Genomic DNA, 14737 nt, shown 5'->3' with positions numbered 1-14737 from the left:
GGGTACCTAAGGTACTTACACCTTATACCAGGTCCAGTTATCCCTTATTAGTGAAATGTAGGCAGTGTCTAGAAGACAGGCTGTCTAGAGGTAGCTGTAGGCAGAGCAGCCAAGGCTGAATTAGGAGACTTGCAAAGCTTTTGCAATACCACTGTGGTCACACAGTACTTAGACACATGAAAGACAATACTCAGTGTTACCAAAAATAAAGGTACTTTATTTTAGTGACACAATGCCAAAAAATCTTAGAGGCTATTCTCCCTTAGGAGGTAAGTAAATCACACAATGTGTCCAAGAAGCACTGAAGAGTCCAGGGAGAGGAAGAGCCCCTGCTAACCCTGATGAAGGTGCAAAAGGAGAACCACCAGTGAAAAGACACAGTCAGTATTGCACCAAAGAAGATAGATGGGGGTTCCTGGTTGGTGCAAAAGATGTCCCACGTCAGATGGATGAATGCAGTCTGGTTTGCATTGTGGGATTCTGCCAACAAGCCTTGGTAAATTCAAAATTTGTATTTCACAAAAAAATTTGCTGCTTGGGACCAGGAAGGACCAAGTCGACGCTACCCGGGAGGGGAAGACAGAGGGGGCTCTCAGCAACTCAGAGAACCCTCAGAAGACAAGGCAGCTTGCACAGGAGTCCCACAGCACATGGACAAAGGAGTTGCAAGTGGCATTCATCGCAGTACTACACAAAGGGATCCCACGCCACTGTGGAATAACTCACAGAGCTAAGCATCCCAGGATAGAGTGCTGGTGACCTGGGCTATGCTGTGCACGAAGAATTGCTTGGAGAAATGCACAGAAGCCCTAGGAGCTGCAAAACACTTAGTGCACAGGGGTACTGTCTGGCACGGGGAGGCAAGCTCTTACCTCCACCAAATTTGGACAGTTGGACATTTGCACACTCAGGGGCACTTTAGTCTACAACCTGTGTTCCAGGATCCATGCTCATTGTCGGAAGAGGGGACCCAAAGTACAAGTCGTCACTGCAGAGAGGGGCCTGCTGAAGCAGGGTAGTGACTCCATGTAGGAAAGTACCATCTTGCCTGGCATGTTACCCCCATTTTTACTTGTATGTATGTTTGTTTTTGCCTGTGTCATTGGGATCCTGCTAGCCAGGACCCCAGTGCTCATAAAGTGTGCCCTGTATGTGTTCCCTTTGTGGTGCCTAACAGTATCACTGAGGTTCTGCTAATCAGAACCTCAGTGTTTATGCTCCCTCTGCTTTTAAAATTGTTACTGCAGGCTAGTGACTAATTTTACCAATTCTTATTGGCACACTGGAACACCCTTATAATTCCCTAGTATATGGTACCTAGGTACCCAGGGTATTGGAGTTCCAGGAGATCCCTATGAGCTGCAGCATTTCTTTTGCCACCCATAGGGAGCACAGACAATTCTTACAGAGGACTGCCACTGCAGCCTAAGTGAAATGACGTCCACGTTATTTCACAGCCATTTTATACTGCACTTAAGTAACTTATAAGTCACCTATATGTCTAACCCTCACTTAGTGAAGGTTAGGTGCAAAGTTACTTAGTGTGAGGGCATCCTGGCACTAGCCAAGGTGCCCCCACATTGTTCAGGGCAAATTCCCCAGGCTTTGTGAGTGCGAGGACACCATTACACGTGTGCACTACATATAGGTCAACACCTATATGTAGCGTCACAATGGTAACTCCGAACATGGCCATGTAACATGTCCTCGGGGCTCCAGCATGGAGCCCAGGCACTGCCAAACTAACTCTCTGGGGTTTTCTCTGCAGCTACCGCTCCTGCCAACCCTCAGACAGGTTTCTGCCCCCTTGGAGCCTGGGCAGCCCAGTCCCACAAAGGCAGAACAAAGGATTTCCTCTGAGAGAGGGTGTTACACCCTCTCCCTTTGGAAATAGGTGTGAAGGGCCGCCTGAGAGGAGTAGCCTCTCCTGTCCTCTGGAAATGCTTTGAATGGCACAGATGGTGCCATCCTTGCATAAGCCTGTCTACACCAGTTCAGGGATCCCCCCAGCCCCACTCTGGCATGAAACTGGACAAAGGAAAGGGGAGTAACCACTACCCTGACCAGCAACTGCCAAGGGGAGGTGCACAGAGCTCCTCCAGTGTGTCCCAGACCTCTGCTATCTTGGGTGCAGAGGTGTGAGGGCACAATTGACACCCCTGAAGTGGCCAGTGCCAGCAGGTGATGTCAGAGACCCCTCCTGATAGGTGCTTACCTTTTTTCTGTAGCCAATCCTCCTCTGAGGGCTATTTAGGGTCTCTCCTTTGGGTATCTGACCAGATTACGAATGCAAGAGCTCACCAGAGTTCCTCTGCACTTGTCTCTTCGACTTCTGCCTAGGATCGACCGCTGACTGCTCCAAGACGCAATACCACAACAAAGTAGCAAGAAGACTACCAGCAACATTGTAGCGCCTCATCCTGCCGGCTTTCTCAACTGTTTCCTGGTGGTGCATGCTCTGAGGGCTGTCTGCCTTCACCCTGCACTGGAAGCCAAGAAGAGATCTCCCATGGATCGATGGAATCTTCCCCCTGCCAACGCAGGCACCAAACTTCTGCATCACTGGTCCTCTGGGTCCCCTCTTATCTTGAGAGTGTGGTCCCTGGGACACAGGAGCTAGATCCAAGTGTCCCTGACAGTCCAGTGGCCCTTCTTTCCAAATTTGGTGGAGGTAAGTCCTTGCCTCCTCACGCCAGACAGTAATCCTGTGTACTACATGAACTGCAGCTGCTAGGGCTTCTGTGCACTTTTGCAAGACGTCCTTCATGCACAGCCTAGCCCAGGTCCCCAGCACTCCATCCTGCTTTGCCCAACTCGCTGAGTTGGACTCCAACTTCGTGGGACCCTCTTTTGTTGTGCTGAGTTGACTGTCGTGCTCAGATCTTCTGAACGCCTGTACAGGTGATTCTGCGGGTACTGCCTGCTTCTGCATGGGCTGTCTGAGTTGCTGAACGCCCTCTCTGTCTCCTCCTCCAATGGGCGACCTCCTAGTCCTTCCTGGGCCCTGGCAGCATCCAAAACCTTTAACCGTGACTCTTGCAGCTAGCAAGGCTTGGTTGTGGTCTTTCTGCGCGGAAACAACTATGCATCCTCCAGGACACCGTGGGACATCTTCTGACCAAAGGAGAAGTTCCTGGCACCTTCTGTTGTTGCAGAATCTTTGGCTTTTTCCATCCAGAGGCAGCCCTTTTGCACCTTCATCCGGGGTGACTCTTGGACTTAGTCCCCTTCTTCTGCAGGTCCTCAGGTCCAGGAATCCGTCTTCAGTGCTTTGCAGGTAGTTGTTGTCTTTGCAGAATCCCCTATCTCGACTCTCGACTCTACTGTCTTTCTGAGGTAGTAGGGTAACTTTACTCCTACTTTTCAGGGTCTTGGGGTGGGGTATCTTGGACACCCTTAGTTTAGCTTTCTTACACTCCCAGCTACCCTCTACACACTACACTAGGCCTGGGGTCCATTTGTGGTTCGCATTCCACTTTTGGAGTATATGGTTTGTGTTGCCCCTAGGCCTATTGTCTCCTATTGCATTCTATTGTGTTCTACAGTGTCTGCACTACTTTTCTAACTGTTTACTTACCTGATTTTGGTTTGTGTGTATATTTTGTGTATATTACTTACCTCCTAAGGGAGTACATCCTCTGAGATACTTTTGACATATTGTCACTAAAATAAAGTTCCTTAATTTTGAGTAACTCTGAGTATTGTGTTTCCTTATGATATAGTGCTAAGTGATATAAGTGGTATAGTAGGAGCTTTGCATGTCTCCTAGTTCAGCCTAAGCTGCTCTGCTATAGCTACCTCTATCAGCCCAAGCTGCTAGAACACCTCTAATCTACTAATAAGGGATAACTGGACCTGGCACAAGGTGTAAGTACCACAAGGTTAGGCTAGGCCAGCTTCCTACACTCCATCAATCAAAGGGAGATTCCTCCACTTCTTCTGGTGCAGGATGAAGACAGGGAGTCCTCGGAGTGTGCACAACTTGGAAACTGTTGCAGTTGTTGGCAGGAGCTGAAGTTACAGAGTTGCAGTAGCCTTCTTGGATACATTGTTGCAGTTGTAGAGTTCCTGGAGCCGTTCTTCTGTTGATCTGATGGTAGAAGAGGAAGTAAAGGTTGCAGAAGATCCCTGCTGGACTCTTGCAATCCAAATCTAAGGAAACACCAACAGGCGAGACCCTAAATGGCCCTCAGAGGGGGAATGGTCACCTATCCAGGTATGGCCTATCAGGAGGGGTCTCCAATGTCACCTGCTGGCACGGGCCACTCAGATGCTCCCAGAGTTCCCTGACCATCCTGAAAATAATATGGTAGAACCCAGAGATACTCTGCAGGAGCTATGGACATCACCCCTGGGGGGTAAACATCCTTTTTTACGACTTTTTTATTACGAAAGTCGTGGTTAACGAAAGCGTAACAACGCTTTTTTTAACCACGACTTCATATTTTTGTGCCTTAACTACGTATGTTCTGAACAACGAACATGCGTGGTTAAGGTACAAAGAAGGGAGTTGACGAAGGTAAGTGGTGGGTTTAGGTTTTGGGGTGGTGTTGGGGGGGTGGGGCGTTTTTGGTTTTGGGGAGGGGGTGGGGGGTCAGGGGGTTTTAGGTTTTGGGGTGGGGTTGGGGGGTGGGGTGTTTTTGGTTTTGGGGAGGGGGTGGGGGGTTAGGGGGTTTTAGGTTTTGGGGTGGGGCGTTTTTGGTTTTGGGGAGGGGAGGGGGTGGGGGGTTAGGGGGTTTTAGGTTTTGGGGTGGGGTTGGGGGATTGGGGCGTTTTTGGTTTTGGGGAGTGGGTGGGGGGTCAGGGGGTTTTAGGTTTTGGGGTGGGTCGTTTTTGGTTTTGGGGAGTGGGAGGGGGTCAGGGGGTTTTAGGTTTTAGGGTGGGGTTGGGGGGGTGGGGCGTTTTTGGTTTTGGGGAGTGGGTGGGGGGTCAGGGGGTTTTAGGTTTTGGGGTGGGGTTGGGGGGGTGGGGTGTTTTTGGTTTTGGGGAGTGGGTGTGGGGTCAGGGGGTTTTAGGTTTTGGGGTGGGGTTGGGGGGGTGGGGTGAGGGATGTAGGGTGAACGGTGCCTATTGCTAATGATTTTATCAGGAATGCCTTTACAATGAAATATCGTTGTTAAGGCATTCGTGGTAAAATCATTAGTAGTAAGGACGAGGTTGGTGTTCCGACCTCGTTGTTAAGGTTAGAAGTTGTTTTTAATTCGGTGTTCCGTCATATAATCCCCCTGGGGTGGTGATGGACATGGGAGTAGTCACTCCCCTTTCCTTTGTCCAGTTTCGTGTCAGAGCAGGGAATGTGGGGTCCCTGAACCAATGTAGACTGGATTATGCAAGGATGGCACCATCTGTGCCCTTCAAAGCACTTCCAGAGGCTCTGGGAGGAAAACCCTCCCATACATGTAACACCTATTTCCAAAGGGAGAGGGTGTAACACCCCTCTCCTAAAGGAAATGCATGGTTCTGTCTTCCTGGGATTGAGCTGCACAAGCCCCAGGAGGGTAGAAGCCTCTCTGTGAGGTGGCAGCAGCTGGGGCTGCAGTGAAAACTGGTATTCCAGCACTGGGGGTCCATGGTGGAGCCCCCAGGGTACATGGAATTGCCCCCCAATACCAGAATCAGATTGGGGGTACAATTTCTCAATCTTAGACACCTTACATGGCCAAATTCGGGGTTACCATTGTGAAGCTACATATATGTATTGATCTATATGTAGTGCACACTTATAATGGCATCCCCGCACTCATGAAGTCCAGGAAATTGGTCCTGGACAATGTGGGGGCACCTCTGCTAGTCACACACAGTAACTTTGCACATAGCCTTCAGGAACTGATGGTTAGACACATGGGTGACTTATAAGTTACCTGGTACAGTGAAAATGGCTGTGAAATAGTGCTTGCACTATTTCACTCAGTCTGAAATGGCAGTCCTGAAGAAGTGTTTGTATGAGCTCCTTATGGGTGGCAAAATAAATGCTGCAGCACATAAGGATCTCTTGGAACCCCAATGCGCTGGGTACATAGGCATCATATACTAGGGACTCATAAGGGGGATCCAGTATGCCAATGTGGAGTGGAATACTGGGTTACCAGTATGGAGGTACAAATTTGGTATCAGAGAGAGCATAAGCACTGGAGTTCTGATTAGCAGGTCTCCAGTGACACAGTCAAGCATACTGTCAAAACAGTAAAACATACTGACATGTAGGCCACAAACTATGAGCACTGGTGTCCTGGCTAGCAGGATCCCAATGAGACAGTAAAAACCCACTGACACATACCGACAAACAGGCCAAAAATTGGGGTAACCATGCTAGAAAGAGGCTACTTTCTCACAACAACAAGCCTCTACACTTTCCTCTACTGTATGGACCTCTACTTAACTCTACCACATTCTATATGACTGACCTTCCACTATACTATATGACAATCAACTCTACTCTATGGCCCACCACTTCACTCTTCGACATGCCACCCCACTCTACCACATGCCACACCACTCTACAACATGCCACTCCACTCTATGACACATAGCTACACTCTAGGACATGCCACTCCACCCTACAACACTCCTTGACTCTATGACATGCTACTCCACCGTACACCACTCTGCTCTATGTCACTCTACTCCATGGAGATATGCTCCACTCTATGCCACTTTACTCCACTCTATGGCACTGCTACACAGTACTTCACTGTATGCCACTCTAAGACACTCTACTCCAGTCTACAGCACTTTACATAACTCCATCTATGCCATGCAACTTTACTCCACTTTGCTCCATGACACACTACTGCACTATTCTCCACTGTACTACAGTGCTCCACTCTATGTCAATGGCACTCTACTACAACACTCCATGCCACTCACTCCAATACACTGTACAGCACTGCAATCCACTCTATGCAACTCCACTCTACAAGACTGTACTCCACTTTGTGCCCCTCCACTTATTACCACTGTTTTCTATTCTACAACACTCTTGAACACACCACTCCACTCTATTATATGCCACTCCAGTCTATGGCATGCCACGCCACTCTACGACATGCTTCTCCACTGTAAAAGACTCCACTTCACTCTGTGACACTCCCCACCACTTCACCCTATGACACACCACTCATTTCTATGACACATCACTACACACTACATCGCACTCCACTTTATGACATGGCACTCCACTCTACACCACTCCAATCCACGCCCCTCCATTCTAAGACACTGTGCAGCATGCTATTCTATGACACGTCACTCCACTTTACTGTAAGACATGCAACGCCACTCTAGTCCACTCCATCCTGCTCTATGACTCACCACTCCGCTCTGCAAAATGCTACAACACTCTATTCCACTCTACCACACTCTACACTCGTGCACTCTATGACAATCAACTCCACTGTATGCCACTTCACCACACTATACACAATAATACTCCACTCTACGACACTCTAAGCAACTCCCTCTATGCCACTCTACACCACTTTACTTCACTCTAATGAATGGCACAATACTGCACTGTACTCAACTCCACTCCACTACAGTCCACTCTATCCCTTGTATACCACTCCACTTTACAACACTCTATGCCACTCCACTCTACCACTCTGTACAACATTCAATGCCGCTCAATGCCATGTCGCCCAAAAATACTTTGCTATACTTTGTCACTCCACTCTACTCTACTCTTCCACACAGTACAATACTCAACTCTACAATACTCCACTCTACAACACTCCACTATACAACAGTCCACTGTATGGCACTCTCCTTCACTCTACTCTGCACCACTCCACTCTACGTAACTCCACTCTACACCACTCCACTCTATGCCCCTACACTCTATGCCTCTTCATGCTACACTATATGACATGTCCCCCCGGACACAACACTCTGCTGTATGACATGCTGCTCCTCTCAATATCACTCCCCTCTACTCTATGATATGCCACTCCACTCTATGCTAATCTACAGCACCCCACTCTATAGTATTACACTCTATGCCACCCCACTCTATGCCACTCCAGTCTACTCCACTCTTCTCTATGCTATTCTACCCCACTCCACTGTATGCCACTCCACTCTGCAACACTCCACTGTATGATAGTCCACTGTACAACACTCTCCTCTACTATACTCTACACTACTCCACTCTATTTCACCAGACTCTACTCTATGCCACTTCACTTTATGCCACTGTACTCTATGCCACTCAACTCTAACACACCACTCTACTATACACCACTGCACTCTATGCCACTCCACTTGATGCCACTGTGTTGTATGGTATTGCACTCTACACCACGCCACTCAACTCCATGCCACTCCACTCTACAATACCCAACTGTATTCCACCCCACTCTATGTCAACCCACTCTAGCCTATTCCACTCTTCATCATTCAACTGAACCCCACTCACTCTACACCACTCCACTCTATGCTACTCAACTGTACTCATCTCTACAACGCTCTACTCCAATCTATAAGACTTTATCGCCTTCCATTCTACTAGCCTGTACTCCACACTATGGCACTCCACTGTACAGCATTCTACCTCAGACTATGCCAGTGTACAACACTCTACTTCACTCTATGCCACTATACACTGTACTTCACTCTACCACACATTGCATAATGCTCTCCACCCTACTTCACTCCACTCTACTCTATGACACACTACTCCACTCTATTCCACTGTTTTCCACTACACCACTGTAGGAAAGTACCATCTTGCCTGGCATGTTACCCCCATTTTTCACTGTATATATGTTGTTTTAGTTGTATGTGTCACTGGGACCCTGGTAACCCAGGGCCCCAGTGCTCATAAGTGTGCCTGAATGTGTTACCTGTGTAGTGACTAACTGTCTCACTGAGGCTCTGCTAATCAGAACCTCAGTGGTTATGCTCTCTCATTTCTTTCCAAATTGTCACTAACAGGCTAGTGACCATTTTTACCAATTTACATTGGCTTACTGGAACACCCTTATAATTCCCTAGTATATGGTACTGAGGTACCCAGGGTATTGGGGTTCCAGGAGATCCCTATGGGCTGCAGCATTTCTTTTGCCACCCATAGGGAGCTCTGACAATTCTTACACAGGCCTGCCACTGCAGCCTGAGTGAAATAACGTCCACGTTATTTCACAGCCATTTTACACTGCACTTAAATAACTTATAAGTCACCTATATGTCTAACCTTTACCTGGTAAAGGTTAGGTGCAAAGTTACTTAGTGTGAGGGCACCCTGGCACTAGCCAAGGTGCCCCCACATTGTTCAGAGCCAATTCCCTGAACTTTGTGAGTGCGGGGACACCATTACACGCGTGCACTACATATAGGTCACTACCTATATGTAGCTTCACAATGGTAACTCCGAATATGGCCATGTAACATGTCTATGATCATGGAATTGCCCCCTCTATGCCATCCTGGCATTGTTGGTACAATTCCATGATCCCAGTGGTCTGTAGCACAGACCCTGGTACTGCCAAACTGCCCTTCCTGGGGTTTCACTGCAGCTGCTGCTGCTGCCAACCCCTCAGACAGGCATCTGCCCTCCTTGGGTCCAGCCAGGCCTGGCCCAGGATGGCAGAACAAAGAACTTCCTCTGAGAGAGGGTGTGACACCCTCTCCCTTTGGAAAATGGTGTGAAGGCAGGGGAGGAGTAGCCTCCCCCAGCCTCTGGAAATGCTTTGTTGGGCACAGAGGTGCCCAATTCTGCATAAGCCAGTCTACACCGGTTCAGGGACCCCTTAGCCCCTGCTCTGGCGCGAAACTGGACAAAGGAAAGGGGAGTGACCACTCCCCTGACCTGCACCTCCCCTGGGAGGTGTCCAGAGCTCCTCCAGTGTGCTCCAGACCTCTGCCATCTTGGAAACAGAGGTGCTGCTGGCACACTGGACTGCTCTGAGTGGCCAGTGCCACCAGATGACGTCAGAGACTCCTGCTGATAGGCTCCTTCAGGTGTTAGTAGCCTATCCTCTCTCCTAGGTAGCCAAACCCTCTTTTCTGGCTATTTAGGGTCTCTGTCTCTGGGGAAACTTCAGATAACGAATGCAAGAGCTCACCCGAGTTCCTCTGCATCTCTCTCTTCACCTTCTGCCAAGGAATCGACTGCTGACCGCGCTGGAAGCCTGCAAACCTGCAACATAGTAGCAAAGACGACTACTGCAACTCTGTAACGCTGATCCTGACGCCTTCTCGACTGTTTTCCTGCTTGTGCATGCTGTGGGGGTAGCCTGCCTCCTCTCTGCACCAGAAGCTCTGAAGAAATCTCCCGTGGGTCGACGGAATCTTCCCCCTGCAACCGCAGGCACCAAAAAGCTGCATTACCGGTCCCTTGGGTCTCCTCTCAGCACGACGAGCGAGGTCCCTCGAATCCAGCAACTCTGTCCAAGTGACCCCCACAGTCCAGTGACTCTTCAGTCCAAGTTTGGTGGAGGTAAGTCCTTGCCTCACCTCGCTGGGCTGCATTGCTGGGAACCGCGACTTTGCAGCTACTCCGGCCCCTGTGCACTTCCGGCGGAAATCCTTTGTGCACAGCCAAGCCTGGGTCCACGGCACTCTAACCTGCATTGCACGACTTTCTAAGTTGGTCTCCGGCGACGTGGGACTCCTTTGTGCAACTTCGGCAAGCACTGTTTCACGCATCCTCGTAGTGCCTGTTTCTGGCACTTCTCCGGGTGCTACCTGCTTCAGAGAGGGCTCCTTGTCTTGCTCGACGTCCCCTCTCTCTGCTGGTCCAATTTGCGACCTCCTGGTCCCTCCTGGGCCTCAGCAGCGTCCAAAAACGCTAACCGCACGATTTGCAGCTAGCAAGGCTTGTTGGCGTTCTTTCGGCGGGAAAACACTTCTGTACGACTCTCCACGGCGAGAGAGATCCGTCCACCAAAGGGGAAGTCTCTAGCCCTTTTCGTTCCTGCAGAAACCTCAGCAGTAACCTCTGCAGAAACCAGTAGAAGCTTCTTTGCACCCGCAGCTGGCATTTCCTGGGCATCTGCCCATCTCCGACTTGCTTGTGACTTTTGGACTTATTCCCCTTGTTCCACAGGTACCCTAGATTGGAAATCCACAGTTGTTGCATTGCTGGTTTGTGTCTTTCCTGCATTATTCCTCTAACACGACTTCTTTGTCCTTAGGGGAACTTTAGTGCACTTTGCACTCACTTTTCAGGGTCTTGGGGAGGGTTATTTTTCTAACTCTCACTATTTTCTAATAGTCCCAGCGACCCTCTACAAGGTCACATAGGTTTGGGGTTCATTCGTGGTTCGCATTCCACTTTTGGAGTATATGGTTTGTGTTGCCCTTATCCCTATGTTTCCCCATTGCATCCTATTGTAACTATACATTGTTTGCACTGTTTTCTAAGACTATACTGCATATTTTTGCTATTGTGTATATATATCTTGTGTATATTTCCTATCCTCTCACTGAGGGTACACTCTAAGATACTTTGGCATATTGTCATAAAAATAAAGTACCTTTATTTTTAGTATAACTGTGTATTGTGTTTTCTTATGATATTGTGCATATGACACTAAGTGGTACTGTGGTAGCTTCACACGTCTCCTAGTTCAGTCTAAGCTGCTCTGCTAAGCTACCATTATCTATCAGCCTAAGCTGCTAGACACCCTATACACTAATAAGGGATAACTGGGCCTGGTGCAAGGTGCAAGTACCCCTTGGTACTCACTACAAGCCAGTCCAGCCTCCTACAACCACTCTACACCACCCCACTATATGCCACTCCACTCTACAACCTTCTACTCCACTGTATGCCACTTTACTCCATTTCAATGTACAACATTCTACTGCACAACAGTCCACTGTACCACACTCTCTTCAACTATGCCACTTTATGTCACTCCACTTCACTCTATGCCACTACACTTTACACCAGTTCACTCTACGTCCCAACACCGTATAACATACCACTCTATGACATGACACCCACTCTAATCTATGGCAGGCTACTCCACTCTATGCTACTCCATGCTATGACACACTTCTTCAGTCTACACCACTCTACTCTACTCTTTGCCCTTAAATTCTGCTCTACGCCACTCTACTCCATGCTATTCAACTCTACACAACTCCACTCTATGCTGCTCCACTCTATTCTACACTATTCCATTCTATGCCACTCCACTGCATGTCACTCCCCTCCATGCTACTCCACTCTATGCTATTCTATGCCACTCTATGCCACTCAACTCTATAGTTTTCCTCTGTATACCATTCCACTGTACCCCACTCCACTCTACGGCACTCCATTCTATGCCACCTCAATGTACTCTGCTCTATGACACTCTACTCCACTCTACAACACTCTATGCCCCTCCACTATACTGTATTTCACTCTATGGCACTCCCCTGTACAAAGCTCTATGCCAGTCTATGCCAGTGTAGGACACTCTACTCCCATCTTGGCCACTTTATGACTCTGTACTCCACTTTGCAACACTCTACACAATTCCCTCCATGCCATTCCACCCCACTTTACTCCACTCTACTCTATGACGCACTACTCCACTCTAATCTTCTCCACTCCTCCACTCTACACTACTCCACTCTGCCCCACTCTATGCCACTCGACTCTACAACACTTTATGCCACTCCACTTTACCACACTCTTCTCTAATCTATGTCACTCTACTTCTCAACACTCTACTTCACTCTATGGCATTCTGCTATTTTCCACTCTATGTGAAATTCCAATGCTCTTTGAAACTCCACTCCACTCCACGATAAATCACTCTACTCTGAACCTTTAGTCTTCCTTATGCTATGCTGCTCCGCTTTACTCCACTCCAGTCCACTGTACAACATGTTACCACACTCTATGCTGTTGTATGACACTAAACTCCAGAATACTCCACTCTACAAATCTTCTCTCTGCTCTATGCACTCCACTGTAATCCACAACATGCCATTCCACTCCACTCTATGGCACTCCACTTTAGTACACTCTACTCCACTGAATGCACCTCCACTCCTTGCCCCTGTACTCCACTCTACAACACTACGCTTGACGACACTCCTCACAAGACACTCCACTCGATGAGACTCCACTTGAAGACCCTCCACTGAATGATTTAAAACACATTTCTATAAAAATAAAAAATAAAAAAATTCAATGCAAAAGCAAAGGTGAAAGCTTAGATATAGTTAGAAAAAGGTTATTTTTTCTTTCGATACAAAACCAACTTAAACTACACAATCTTTACAAATTCTATAACTTACAATTATAACTTGTGCCCCGTATTAAACATACCACTCTTGTGCACCTCCATACACAGTGTGGTGAACTCTCTAGGCACTCTACATTAACTATAACTAAGCACTCTACCATGCAAAGTGCTTTCATCAGTCCTTTCATTGGACATGTCATGAGCAGCGTTAGGAATGCTATCATTTAGCATGCTATAAGTGGTGTAATGTCAAAAGCTCGGGGAAGGGTCAATCCCCTTTTGGGGATAAATGTTTTGGCTGTTTTTGCCCCCAGGTGGGAGAATCGGCCTTATATTATTAGGCCCACCTGCCCTCAAGGGGGACAGAAGCCACTTGACACCAAGGATCTGTTTTTTTATTGTATGTTTGGGTGCTTGGTGAGCGGCCCCATGAGGAAGGGTAATTTCCCTTTTGGGGACAAATGTTTTCCGAATAGACTTATATGATTATACCCTTCTGCCCCCAAGGAGGGCAGAAGACACTAGGCACCAAGGATTTTATTTTTTGTAATATTGTTGTTGTGGGGAGCAGCCCTTTGGGCAAAGGACGATCCCTATCTTGGGGCAAATGTTGTGGCCATTTATGCCCCTCTAGGGGCAGATCAGACTTATATTATTAGGCCCATCTACCCTCAAGGGGGCAGAAGCCACTAAACACCAAGGATTTTATTTTGTGTAATATTGTTGCTGTGGGGAGTGGCCCCTTGGGCAAGGGTCACTCACCTTTTGGAAGTGAGTGCTATGGCCCCTTGGGGGCAGATTGGCCATATATTATTAGGCCCATCTTTCCCCAAGGGGGACAGAAGCCACTCGACACCAGGGATTTTAGTTTTTGTAATATTGTTCTTTAGGCTCTTCTGCCCCTCAGGGAAAGATTCTGCGTGTGTGAACTGGAGTTCGGCTGATAGTCTGCATGTAGTAGCATTTGACTGGCTCTCTGTGTACTGGCATTTGGCTGGTGCTGTGTGTGGACTTGCACTTGAATACTGGTGTGTGTGGAATGGTGCATTGTTTGCATTTATGATTATAATGTTTTATTTCTTCTCTGTATTCTAGTGCAAAGCTTTTGATTCCTTTGCTGTGACTCCTGCTTGCATTGATAGATCGGCAGTTTGCGTAGTTGCATATGTTTGGCAAGAAAAACTTTTTTGCATTTTGTACTCCAAATGAGCATCATTCCCATGCATGAATGAGTTTTCTGTAAATGGTGTCATAATAACAGCATATTTAGCTTATGTTTTATTGTGTCTGAAATTCTCCTTGGACTTGTGCACGATGTGTTTTGTGTTGTCTTATGTTAATTTTATTTAGTTTTTCCTTTTTAGTGGGATATCGTTGGTGCTTGCTCTGTCTGTGCAGAGTAGGTAGTGAGTCTAGCTGTCTCTGGTAAGTGAGTGGTATTGTTTTTGAGTATATATATTATATATATCTTTTGATAAAGCCACACTTAGTTTATTACTTATATGCTCATTGTTGTTGACTTATTTGTCAAGTTACTTTTATTAGTATGGTTT

Source organism: Pleurodeles waltl, chromosome 2_2, assembly GCF_031143425.1.
Source record: "Pleurodeles waltl isolate 20211129_DDA chromosome 2_2, aPleWal1.hap1.20221129, whole genome shotgun sequence".
In the NCBI taxonomy this organism is placed as follows: domain Eukaryota; kingdom Metazoa; phylum Chordata; class Amphibia; order Caudata; family Salamandridae; genus Pleurodeles; species Pleurodeles waltl.
This window is presented reverse-complemented; position numbering follows the sequence as displayed.